Source organism: Ovis aries, chromosome 18 (assembly GCF_016772045.2).
Source record: "Ovis aries strain OAR_USU_Benz2616 breed Rambouillet chromosome 18, ARS-UI_Ramb_v3.0, whole genome shotgun sequence".
NCBI classification, from domain to species: Eukaryota; Metazoa; Chordata; class Mammalia; order Artiodactyla; family Bovidae; genus Ovis; species Ovis aries.
This window is the reverse complement of record NC_056071.1, coordinates 936,038-949,027: the sequence shown is the minus strand read 5'-3', so window position 1 is coordinate 949,027 and position 12,990 is coordinate 936,038. Positions and strand designations below refer to the sequence as shown.

The following is a 12,990-nucleotide window of genomic DNA, read 5'->3' as shown; positions in this document are numbered from 1 at the left end:
CTGGAAAACTGGTCAACCACTTGTAAAAGAATGAAACTAGATCACTTTCTAACACCGCACACAAAATAAACTCAAAATGGATTAAAGATCTAAATGTAAGATCAGAAACTATAAAACTCCTAGAGGAGAACATAGGCAAAACACTCTCAGACATAAATCACAGCAGGATCCTCTATGATCCACCTCCCAGAATTCTGGAAATAAAAGCAAAAATAAACAAATGGGATCTAATTAAAATTAAAAGCTTCTGCACAACAAAGGAAAATATAAGCAAGGTGAAAAGACAGGAGAAAAATAAATGACCCAATCAAAAATGGGCCAAAGAACTAAATAGACATTTCTCCAAAGAAGACATACGGATGGCTAACAAACACATGAAAAGATGCTCAACATCACTCATTAGAGAAATGCAAATCAAAACCACAATGAGGTACCACTTCACACCAGTCAGAATGGCTGCGATCCAAAATCTGCAAGCAATAAATGCTGAGAATGCAAAACTAGTACAGCCACTATGGAGAACAGTGTGAGATTCCTTAAAAATTGCACATAGAACTACCTTATGACCCAGCAATCCCACTTCTGGGGCCAATGGATAAGAAAGCTGTGGTACATATACACAATGGAGTATTACTCAGAATTCATTTGAATCAGTTCTGATGAGATGGATGAAACTGGAGCCGATTATACAGAGTGAAGTAAGCCAGTATACTAACACATATATATGGAATTTAGGAAGATGGCAATGACGACCCTGTATGCCAGTCTATGTCTGACGCAGGATGCAGCATGCTTGGGGCTGGTGCATGGGGATGACCCAGAAAGATGCGTATGTAAGAATTAAAGATTTGAAAGTTATAAAATAAAAATGTATTCAATAAAATTGGGATCAGAGTACTGCAAGGCTGTATATTGTCACCTTGCTTATCTAACTCATTTGCAGGGTATAACATGCAAAATGTTGGGCTGGATGAATCACAATCTGGAATTAAGATAGCTGGGAGAATCAACAACCTCAGATATGCATATGATACCACTTTGTTGGCAGAATAAAGTGAAGAGGAACTAAAGAGCCTTTTGATGAGGGCTTAGTGGAGAGGGAAAAAGTTGCCTTGAAACTCAACATTTAGAAAACTACGACAAAGGCATCTGGTCCCATCACTTCACGATAAATGAAAGGGGAAAGCAGTGACGCAGTTTATTTCCTTGGGCTTCAAAAATCACTGTGGATGGTGGCTGGATGCAGCCATGAAATTAAATGACTTTTGCTCCTTGGAAGGAAAGCAAAAACAAACCTAGACAGCATAATGAAAAGCAGAGCCATCATTTTGCTGACAAAGTCTATATAGTCCAAGTTATGGTTTTTCCAGCAGTTATCTACAGATGTGAGAGTTGGACCATAAAGAAGGCTGAGTGCTGAAGAACTGACGCTTTCAAAATGTGTTACTGGAGAAGACTTTTGAGAGCCTCGGACTGCAAGGAGATCAACCAGCTGATCCCAAAGGAAATGAGCAAACTAAATGAACAAGTTCCAGGAGATAGGGAAAGACAGGGAAGCCTGGCGTGGTGCAGTCCACAGGGTTGCACAGAGTCAAAAATGACTGAGTGGCTAAGAGATCCACCTCAGACCTAGGGCACACAGACTGAAAGTGAGGGGTGAATATTGCATGCAAATGGAAGATCAAAAGAAAGTGGAAGTAGAAACACTCATATGAGATAAAATAGACTTTAAAATAAAGGCCATTACAAAGACAAGGAAGGACATTACACAGTGATCGAGGGATTAATCTAAGAAGAATACATAAAATTACAAATATATATGCACCCACCATAGGCACACCTCAACACAAAAGGCATAGGCTAACTACTATGAAAGAGAAACCTGACAGTAACATGATCATAATGGAGAATTTTAATACCCTACTCACACCAATGGACAGATCATCCAGACAGAAAATTAATAAGGAACCACGAGCTTTAAACAATGCATTGGGCCAGTTGGACCTATTTCATATCTACAGGTCATTTAACCCCAAAAGAATAAATTTCATTTTTTTCTCAAGTGCACATGTAACATTCTTCAGAAGATATCACATCTGAGGCCACAAATCAAGTCTTGGTAAATTTTTTAAAATTGAAATCATTTCAAGCATTTTTTTCTGACTGCGATACTATAAGATTAGATATTAATTACAGGAAAAAATAATTAAAAAAAAAACACAAACACATGGAGGCTAAGCAATACCCTTCTGAATAACCACCAGATCATTAAAGAAATAAAAATAAATAAATAAAAATATGCCTAGAAGCAAATGACAATGAAAACATAACAATATAAAACCCATGGGAGGCAGTAAAAGCAGTGCTAAGAGGGAAGTATATAGAAATACAAGCCTACTTCAAAAAAACAAGAAAGACATCAAACAAACAACCTAATCTTATACCCAAAGCAACTAGAAAAAGAAGAACAGCAGTAAACAACCTAAACTTAGTAGAAGCAAAGAAATCATATAGACCAGAGTAGAAATAAATGAAAAAGAAATGAAGGAGACAGTAGCAAAGATCTACAAAAGTAAAAGGTGGGTTTTTGAGGAGATAAACAAAATTGACAAACCATTAGCCAGACTCAAGCCAAAAAAATGAAGACTCAAATAAAAAAAAATTAAAAATAAAAAAGAATTTACAACATAGAACACAGAATACAAAAGATCCCAAAAGTCTACTATGAGCTAATATATGCCAATAAAATGGACAATCTAGAAGAAATGGACAAATTCTTAAAGACACTCAAACTTCCAAAGTCGTACAAGGCAGAAATAGAAACTATGAACAGATCAATCACAAGCACAAGAAATCAAAACTGTAATAAAAAATCTTCCAACAAACAAAAGCCTAGGGCCAGATTCCTTCACAGGTGTTATACCAAAGGCTTAGAGAAGAGCTAACACCTATCTTCCTCAGATTCTTTCAGAAAATTGCAGAGGATGAAAACTCCCAAACTCATTCTATGAGGCCACCATTACCTTGATACCAAAACCAGACAAAATTGCCACACACACACACAAGGAAAATTACAGGCCAATATCACTGATGAATATAAATGCAAAAATCCTCAGCAAAATTGTAGCAAACAGAATCCAGAAACACATGAAAAGGATCATACATCATGATCAAATGGGCTTTATCACAATATATTCTTCAATATATGCAAACCAGTCAATGTGATACACCATATTAACAAATTTGATGAAAAAATCACATAATTCCAATAGATGCAGAGAAAGCATTTTGCAAAATTCAACGCCCATTTAAGATTAAAAGCTCTCCAGAAAATACACATAGAAGGAACATACCTCAACATAATCAAGGCCATATATATCATAAACGCACAGCAAACATTTTTATCAACACTGGAAAATTGAGAGCATTTCCTCTAAGATCAGGAACAAGACAAGGGTGAACATTCTCATCACTATTATTCAACATAGTTCTGGAAGTCCTAGCTACAGCAATCAGAGATGAAAAAAGAAATAAAGGAATCCTTGAAAGTGAAAGTCGCTCAGTCATGTCCAACTCTGTTATCTCATGGACTATGCAGTCCATGGAATTCTCCAAGCCAGAATACTGAAGTGGGTAGTCTTTCCCTTCTCCAGGAGGTCTTCCCAACCAGGGGTTTCACACATTGCAGGGGGATTCTTTACCAGCTGAGCCACAAGGGAAATCCAAGAATATTGGAGTGGGTAGCCTATTCCATCTCCAGCAGATTTTTCCGACCCAGGAATCAAACCGGGGTCGCCTGCATTGCTGGAGGATTCTTTACCAACTGAGCTATCAGGGAAGCCCATAAAGGAATTCAGATTGGAAAAGAAGAAGCAAAACCCTCATGGTTTGCAGATGACATGATTCTTTACATAGAAAATCTTAAAAAGGCCACTAGAAAATTACTAGAGCTAATCGATGGATATAGAAAAGTCACAGAGTATGAAATTAATACACAGAAACCCCTTGCATTCTTACACACCAACAATTAAAAATCAGAAATTTAAATTAAGGAAACAATTCCATTCACCATTGCAACAAAACAATAAAATACCTAGGAATAAATCTACCTGAAGAGACAAAATACCTACATGCAGAAAACTATAAGACACTGAAGAAAGAAATCGAAATGACACAAAAAGATGGAGAGATATACCATGTTCCTGGATTGGAAGAGTCAATATTATAAAAATGACTATACTACCCAAAGCAATATATAGATTCAATGCAATCTCTATCAAACTACTCATGGTATTCTTTACAGAACCAGAACAAAACATTTCACAATTTGTATGGAAATACAAAATACCCCAAATATCCAAAGTAATCTTGAGAAAGAATAATGGAGTTGGATGAATCAACCTGCCTGACTATACTATAAATCTACAGTCATCACAAAAGTATGGTACTGGAACAAAAGAGAAATATAGACTAACTGAACAACATAGAAAGCCCAGAGATAAACTCACATATCTATAGGCACCTTATCTTTGACAAAGGAGGCAAGAATATACAACAGAGAGAAGGCAGTGTCTTCAATAAGTGGTGCCGGAAAAACTGGATAGTGACATGTAAAAGAATTAAATTAGAACACTATCTAACACAATACACAAAAATAAAATAAAAATGGATTAAAGACCCAAATGTAAGAGCAGAAACCATAAAACTCTTAAAGGAAAACATAGGCAGAACACTCTTTGAAATAAATCACAGCAAGATCCTCTATGACCCACCTTCTAGAGCAATGGAAATAAAACCAAAATAAATGAGATCTAATTAAACTTAAAAGCTTTTGCACAGTGAAAGAAACTAAAAGCAAGGTGAGAAGATGGTGCTCAGAATGGTTGAGATAATAGGAAACAAAACAACTGACAAAGCATTAATACCTAAAATGTACAAGCTGTTCAATACCAGAAAAGCAGAGAACCCAATCAAAAAGTGGGCAGACAGCCTGAACAGCCATTTCTCCAAAGAAGACATATAGATGGCTAATAAACACATGAAAAAGATGCTCAGCATCACTCATTATTAGAGAAATGCAAATCAAAACTACAATGAGGTCACACAGGTCAGAATGGTCACCATCAAAAAATGTATAAACAATAAATACTGGAGAAGGTGTAGAGAAAAAGGGAACCCTCTTGCATTATTGATGGGGATGCAAGTTGATAAAGCTATATGGAGAACATTATGGAGACTCCTTAAAAACTAGGAATGAAACTACCATATGACTTAAGAATCCCCCAAACCCTGAGGAACCTATAATTGAAAAAGGCACATGTATCCTAGTGTTCATTTCAGCATCATTTACAATAGCTAGGAAATGGAAGCAATATAGATGTCCAAGAACAGATGAATGGATAAAGAAGTTGTGGTACATATACACAATGGAATATTACTCAGCTATAAAAGGAATGCATTTGACTCAGTCCTAATGAAGTGGAGGAAACTAGAGCCTGTTTTACAGAATGAAGTAGGAAAGAGAAAAACAAATATTGTAAATACATACATATATGTGTGTTCATATATGTATACATATATTCATACATATATGGTGCTGCATATATATCTGATGCTACTGACAATCCTATCTGCAAGGCAGCAATGCAGATGCAGATATACAGAACAGACTTGTGGACAGTGGGGTAGGGAAAGAGTGGGATGAATCGAAAGAGTAGCATTGGAACGTGTACATTCAGTTCAGTTCAGTCGCTCAGTCATGTCCGACTCTGTGACCCCATGAACCACAGCACGCCAGGCCTCTCTGTCCATCACCAACTCCCGGAGTCCACCCAAACCCGTGTCCATCGAGTCAGTGATGCCATCCAACCGTCTCATCCTCTGTGGTCCCCTTCTCCTCCTGCCTTCAATCTTTCCCAGCATCAGGGTCTTTTCAAATGAGTCAGTTCTTTGCATCAGGTGGCCAAAGTATTGCAGTTTCAGATTCAACATCAGTCCTTTCAATGAACACTCAGGACTGATCTCCTTTAGGATGGACTGGTTGGATCTCCTTGCAGTCCAAGGGACTCCCAAGAGTCTTCAACACCACATTTCAAAAGCATCAATTCTTCAGCGCTCAGCTTTCTTCATAGCCCAAGTCTCACATCTATACATGATCACTGGAAAAACCACAGCCTTGACTAGATGGACCTTTGTTGGCAAAGTAATGTCTCTGCTTTTTAATATGCTGTCTAGGTTGGTCACAACTTTCCTTCCAAGGAGTAAGGATCTTCTAATTTCATGACTGTGATCACCATCTGCTGTGATTTTGGAACCCCCAAAATTAAAGTCAGACACTGTTTCCACTGTTTCCTCATCTATTTCCCATGAAGCGATGGGACCAGATGCCATGGATCTTAGTTTTCTGAATGCTGAGCTTTAAGCCAACTTTTTCCCTCTCCTCTTTCACTTTCATCAAGAGGCTCTTTAGTTCTTCTTCACTTTCATTACCATATGTAAAATCAGATAGCCAGGGGAAATTTTCTGTATGACACAAGGAGCTCAAATCTAGTGCTAAGTGGCAAGCTAAAGTGGTGGGATGTGGTGGCAGATGGGCAGAAGGATCAAGAGAGAGGTGACATACATGTACCTATGGCTGATTCACATTGATATATGGCAGAAACCAACACAGTATTGTCAAGCAATTATTCTACAATTAAAAATAAATAAATTTAAATTTGAAAAAAAGAGGAAATTCTACGATTTGCCACAACATGGATTGATATTGAGCAGATTATGCTAAACTAAATAAGTCAGAGAAGGACAAATACTTATACATATACTTACTTATATATGGAATAGGTTTCCAAGATGGCACTAGTGGTAAGGAACTCATCAGCCAATGCACGAGACATAAGAGACGAGGGTTTGATCACTTGATTGGGAAGATCTTTTGGTGGAGGGCGTGGAAACACACTCCAGGATTCTTGTCTGGGGATTTCTACGGAGAGAGAAGTCCGGCACGCTACAGTCCATGGAGTCACAAAGTGTCAGTCATGACTGAAACTACTTGGCACTCACACACACACACACACACGCGGAAGGTAAAACAAAACACAGGGACTTGGGCCAAGTGAAAACATTGGCAGTTGTCAGAAGTGGAGATAAGGATGGGTAAAATGAGTGAAAGAAGTAAAAATGCACAAACTTCCAATGATAAGACAAATAAGTCCTGGCAATATAAGGTACAGTGTGATGACTACAGTTAACAACACTGCATTGAATATCTGAAAGTTACTAAGAAGGTAAACCTTAAAAGTTTTCATCACAATAAAAAAAATTGTAACTATTTGTGGTGATGGATGCTAACAAACTGTTTGATGGTATATATGTCTCTTTATGTTGTACACTAAAAAATAATACAAGAGTATATGCCAATTATATCTCAATTTTAAAAAGATCCAGATAACTTTTTTGTTGTAGCCCAGGATCCCAGGAATGAAGCCTACTGCTGACTGATGCTGAAGCTGAAGCTCTAATACTCTGGCCATGTGATGCAAAGAGCTGACTCATTAGAAAAGACTGATGCTGGGAAATATTGAAGGCAGGAGGAACAGGGGACAACAGAGGATGAGATGTTTGGATGGCATCACTGACTCAATGGACATGAGTTTGAGCAAGCTCTGGGAGATGGTGAGGTACAGGGAAACCTGGTGTGCTGCAGTCCATGGGGCTGCAAAGAGTCGGACATGACTGAGTGACTGAACAACAATAACAAAACAAGGGACAGGCAAGGATCTCCATTTCTGCACAGACAAGAAGTCTGAGATTCTAACCTCACCCCAGATAGTGTACTCAGGATTGTAGGAACCAAAATTACTCCTCATCACGCTTCAGCATACATTTGTCTGGAGCACTGGGTCAGCAGCCGGGCTTACCACCAGATACTGCAATGGGCAAGAAGAAGGGAGATTCGATAAGGGTCTCTTTGCAGCTGAGTGTTCTGTCATCTCCAAGGGTTCAATGGTCCTTCTGATCCAGACCCCATCCATGGAGCCAGATTAACTGTCAAAGATAGACAAAACTAACAGCAGTTAAAAGGATAAACATAGATTCTCATCAGAAACACACTGCTGTCACAGGAAAAAGGGCCAGTGCGAACAAAACTTCACTTCTGTTTGCTCTGAGGTAACTGAGCATTTTTATGGGAGAACTAGGGAAGAGCAGGAATGGGAGCATCAAGGGGGTGCTCAGGAGGGTCAGGAAATGGGAGAGTTACAGGAAGTGGGAAAGGAGGGCTGGGTTTGTCAGCCAGCATTTATCAAAGTTAGGCTCCCACAGACACAGGAGCTTATCTCCAGGAGCAGAATAAACAGAAAATTCCTTTGCCTGAGTTTTCTCAGGCTAACAGTTTAATGGGGGTGGGGAAGGTCCAGGGTTAACCTAGGGAGGCAGCATGGGCTCTTAGAAACTGGTTTTCTTTTTTGTTGTTGTTGTTGTCTTTATAGGCTGAAGTTTAGGCTTAGTCCAGAGGAGGGCTCAGAGAGGCCGTGCTAGGGTTTTGTCAGACATAACATTTATTAGAGGCAATGTGCCAGAAAAGAAGGGTGTGGAGGAGACAGAGGAATGGTGGGAGAAAGGAAGAAGACGAAGAAGAAGAAAAAAAAAAAACAAACCCTGAAGTTGAGAATGATTAAAATAAGCTAAAGGAAATACTATTTATCCTTGATAGACAAAGTATTAATAATCTACCAACAATTATTATATATTTGAAGAAAACCCCCAACAAACAGCTGAGGAAGGGATTGCAGTACAAACCTCTTAGCATTGAGACAATGAAGAAAATCGGCAAGGATTTTTGTCAGGAAGTCAAAGAGTCTCTAAGAGAACACATACACAAAAGGATCCTGCAGCCAGTGAGATGGGGCCCATAAAACCCTGCCCACCTCCGGACTGAGGCGCCTGGGCTCCAGCGGCCACCCTCACCTGTCTTGCTCCCAGTGTGGTCCCTTCTGTGCGCGGCTGTGGACCAGCTTTGTCCCCAGTTTCCTGTTATGGCTGCTCTCAGCTCCCACGTGTGGACGCCAGATGGCGCTGTGAGCAAGCCAATCTGAACACCGGGACCAATGCATACTGATGAAATACCGGGACCACATACTGGTGAAAAATGACCAAGGGAACAGCAACCTACATTCCGGTGGGGCGGGGAGGGCTTGAGGGTCAGAAGGCAGGTGAACTGGGCACTCAAGGTCCTTGCCGGTCCTTGAAACTGAGAACCTACGCTGTCTACCTCAATTTTGCTCCTCCTCCGCCCCAGAAACCCCTGCTTGTAATATCCAGGGACTTCCTGAGTGGACAGGTGCCATCCTTGTTTATTATGATTGTCTTCTCTGACAGGTAAACCTCATGGGCTTGGGATAACTGATAAGGGACAAGACCCAGACCTTCAAAATTCCTCAACACGCAGGCATTCCTCTGTGGGCTTCACCTGGCTCACTTCCTGACCTTCCCTCTTTCATCTGTCCTGTCCCACCAAGGTCTGCCCTTCATGCCCTTGATATCTTCACAAGTCACTGTGCCCAGTGGGCCCTCAGATGGATTGGCTTCCTCACCTGCCCTTGCCTGAGTAAAAGACACTTTTCTGTCTCCCCCCTCTTCCAGTCTTGGTTTCCCTCACTGCTCCTCATGCAAGCACTCCTCAAATGTTCTTCTCCAAGAGGTCTTCCTGGGCACCCCATTCCATGTCTGATTCCTATCCTTGGAGTTCTCAAGCTCAGCTCTCTACCAGAACCTTAGTTTTCTGAATCCCCGCTGGATTGAAATCTCAGAGAATGGGGAGCTTGATCTGTGTTTTAATCCCCCAGGATCCCCACACATGGCATGGACACAAAGTGACAGAGAATAGTCTCTTATCATTGGAATTCTAAACCAAATATGGCTATTTCAGTCTGTCACATCTGTCGCCTCTAGTCTTGCTGCATTCTGTATAACATAGCCCCAAATTCTGCAATTATGAACAGGATTCGAGTTTTATTATGCTCCCCGAGGGAGTCAACACTATAGGGTGAGACTCCTGCTTCTTCCCAAACCACCACCCTGTTAATATTATAGATCACTGTGACACCCAAGGCTTCTTTCCATCTCCTTCACACCCATTCTTTCCTTCTGAGTGGGGAATCTTACCTTGCTGAATCCCAGCTAACTATGAATTCTCCAAGAATCAGCTCAGAAATGTGTGCTCCTTTTAGAAACCAATTCAAACATCAATTTTGTTTCATCCATTTTGATGTGCACATTTTCTTACATTTTCCATCCTAAAGGGAAAAAAATAAACCTCTGGCATCTCACAGAGCATGTTGTCATTGCATATGCACACATATACTTGTCTGAGACCCCCTGTTGACATTTTCTTGTGACATTACAACCATGATATTTAGCAGAACTGGTGCTAGTGTCTTGGAGGGAAGTCTCAGGGACAAAGAAGGCATATTTTTCATTAAGAAGTACCATGTTACCATTTCAGGTAACAATATTACATAGAACATCATGGATATCGATGGTTCTGAGTCTGAACTTGATTCTGAAGATTTAGATACATATTTTGAAGATACTTAAGGAAATGGCAACTCACTCCAGTATTCTCACCTGGGAGATCCCATAGACAGAGAAGCCTGAAAGGCTACAGTCCATGGGGTTGAAAAGAATCAGTCATGACTTGGTGACTAAACAATACCGTGTGTGTGTGTGTGTGTGTGTGTGTGTGTGTGTGTGTGTGTGTGTAATAGGATATTTATATATTGCACATATAAATACATATATAGGACTTATTTCTGTATAATTTTCAAAGGATTCTTTCAATAAGTACAAACTAAGGACTTAGTGATTAACCACCACCACCACCAAGGATTGTAAGCATTAGCCTATATTGCAATTGAGCACTTTTCTTTCATTGAAAGCATCTTAAATTAATGATTCTTTAATTTAATGACATATGCTAAGTCCCACCCTTTCGCACTCAAAGGGAAACAGTGAAAATTCTAATTTTGACATTCCTTTTTGTATTACAACTGCCAGGTGTTTTGCCTGTCTTATTTTGTAGAATTTGTTTGAATTATCCTTTTATCTAAATACCATGAATCAAAAACCTAAAGTTGGTGCATATAAATCTTTCAGTCAAAGTTTGCAGAAGAATCAGCATATTGTTGAGCAATGAGTTTTGAAAATATGGACACTTCTAAGAAGCTTCTATCTGAAATGTTGAAATACATTAGCATGTTTTTGCTTACTATGCTCTTGAGTACTCAGTGCAGTAGAAAGAACATGACCATGAAGCAATGAAGCACTTCATGAAGTAAAATAACAAAGGGGAATGACTCCTAAAACTTCTAAGTACTGGAAAATGTTAAATTGGAATCCCAGGAAAAACTGTTTAACATATCAATATGTATGTGAGATTTGAAGTATAAAGAAGGTGGTGAACCAAAAATTGATGCGTTCAAACTGTGGTGCTGGAGAAGACTTGAGGGTCCCTTGGTCAGCAAGAAGCTCAAATCAGTGAATCCTAAGAGAAATCAATACTGAATATTCATTGGAAAGACTGACTCTGAAGCTACAGTTCTAATGCTTTGGCCACCCGATGCGAAGAGCTGACTCAGTGGAAAAGACTTTGATGCTGGGAAAGATTGAAGGCATGAGGAGAAAGGGACGAGAAAGGATGAGATGGTTGGATGGCATCACCAACTCGATGGACACGAGTTTGAGCAAACTGCAGGATAGTGAAGGACAGAGAAGCCTGGTGTGCTGCAGTTCTGTCACAAAGAATCAGACACAACTTAGTGACTGAACAACATATCAATACCAAATTTGACTAGATCAGGTGAGTTGGGACACATTATGATGATACAACAATTCAATTAGTTCCATAAATTTAAATAATTTAAAAGTAGGAAATGATTACAATTTATAAAAAGGATAATTATAAATTGTCCTTTTAGCCTTTTATGAGAGAGTGAATAGATAATTATTCTAGTAATGCTTCAGTTACCAACAGCTTATTCTCTTGCCACAAACTTGGTGATTAAAATGATATAAAGGTTGAATCCATACATTGTTGAATCTGAGCTATCATATTATCTATGCTGCTGCTGCTGCATCGCTTCAGTCGTGTCCGACTCTGTGAGACCCCATATATGGCAGCCCACCAGGCTCCCCTGTCCCTGGGATTCTCCAGGCAAGAACACTGGAGTGGGTTGCCATTTCCTTCTCCAATGCATGAAAGCGAAAAGTCAAAGTGAAGTTGTGCAGTTGTGTCCGACCCTTAGTGACTCCATGGACTGCAGCCTACCAGGCTCCTCCGTCCATAGGATTTTCCAGGCAAGAGTACTGGAGTGGGGTGCCATACCCACATTAAAAAAAAATCTGTTCCATAATCTAATCATTATATATGTGTATATGTAAAAATTGTTCCAGAATCTGCTGTAGGACACAGCAACAAAGTTGTTACCAAAAAGGAATTATCTGTAGGTAACTCTATCCTAATCCTATTCAGTATCTAGTGTTTTTCCAGGTGCTTCTGCATAGTTGTGTGAATCCTCTTCTCTTGGTGTTTCAGTTGGAGAAGCTGTCCATTCAGATATAAGTAAGACAGAAAATGACAGATACTAATGATACCAGTTGTGTGTGAAATCTGAAAAAAGCCAGAACTCAGAAACAGTAGAATAGTGGTTTCCAGGTGCTGGGGACTGGGGAATATAGATAGATGTTGGCCAAAGGACACAAATTTATAGTAAGAAGATAAATAAGCCCTTAGGATATAATATGAAACATTGATTATACTTAACAGTACTGTGTTGTATACTTAAAAGTTGCTATAAAACTAGATTTTAAATGTTCTCACAGCAAAAAATAAAGAGTGATAATCATGTGATATGATGGGGGAGTTAACTAAAACTGCAGTGATTTAAAACTGCAGTCTGTAAATGTATCAAACCATTGTACACTTTAAGCTTATCC

The 12,990-nt window shown here is 39.5% G+C and overlaps 1 long non-coding RNA gene across 4 annotated transcripts in view; it reads right to left on the bottom strand.

The window, feature by feature from the left end:
- The window catches only part of LOC121817148 (uncharacterized), a 298,484-nt gene that overhangs the window by 84,609 nt on the left and 200,885 nt on the right, over positions 1 to 12,990 (bottom strand). For 3 of the 4 annotated variants that reach the window (XR_009597165.1, XR_009597167.1, XR_009597164.1), the window contains exons 1-3: positions 8,965 to 9,044; positions 7,917 to 8,043; positions 6,826 to 6,979 (exon numbers count right to left, since the gene is read on the bottom strand). This is a non-coding gene — a long non-coding RNA (uncharacterized LOC121817148). Of the gene's footprint in view, positions 1 to 6,825; positions 6,980 to 7,916; positions 8,044 to 8,964; positions 9,045 to 10,161; positions 10,293 to 12,990 lie in introns of those variants that run through there. The other variant, XR_009597166.1, reaches the window with a different exon arrangement.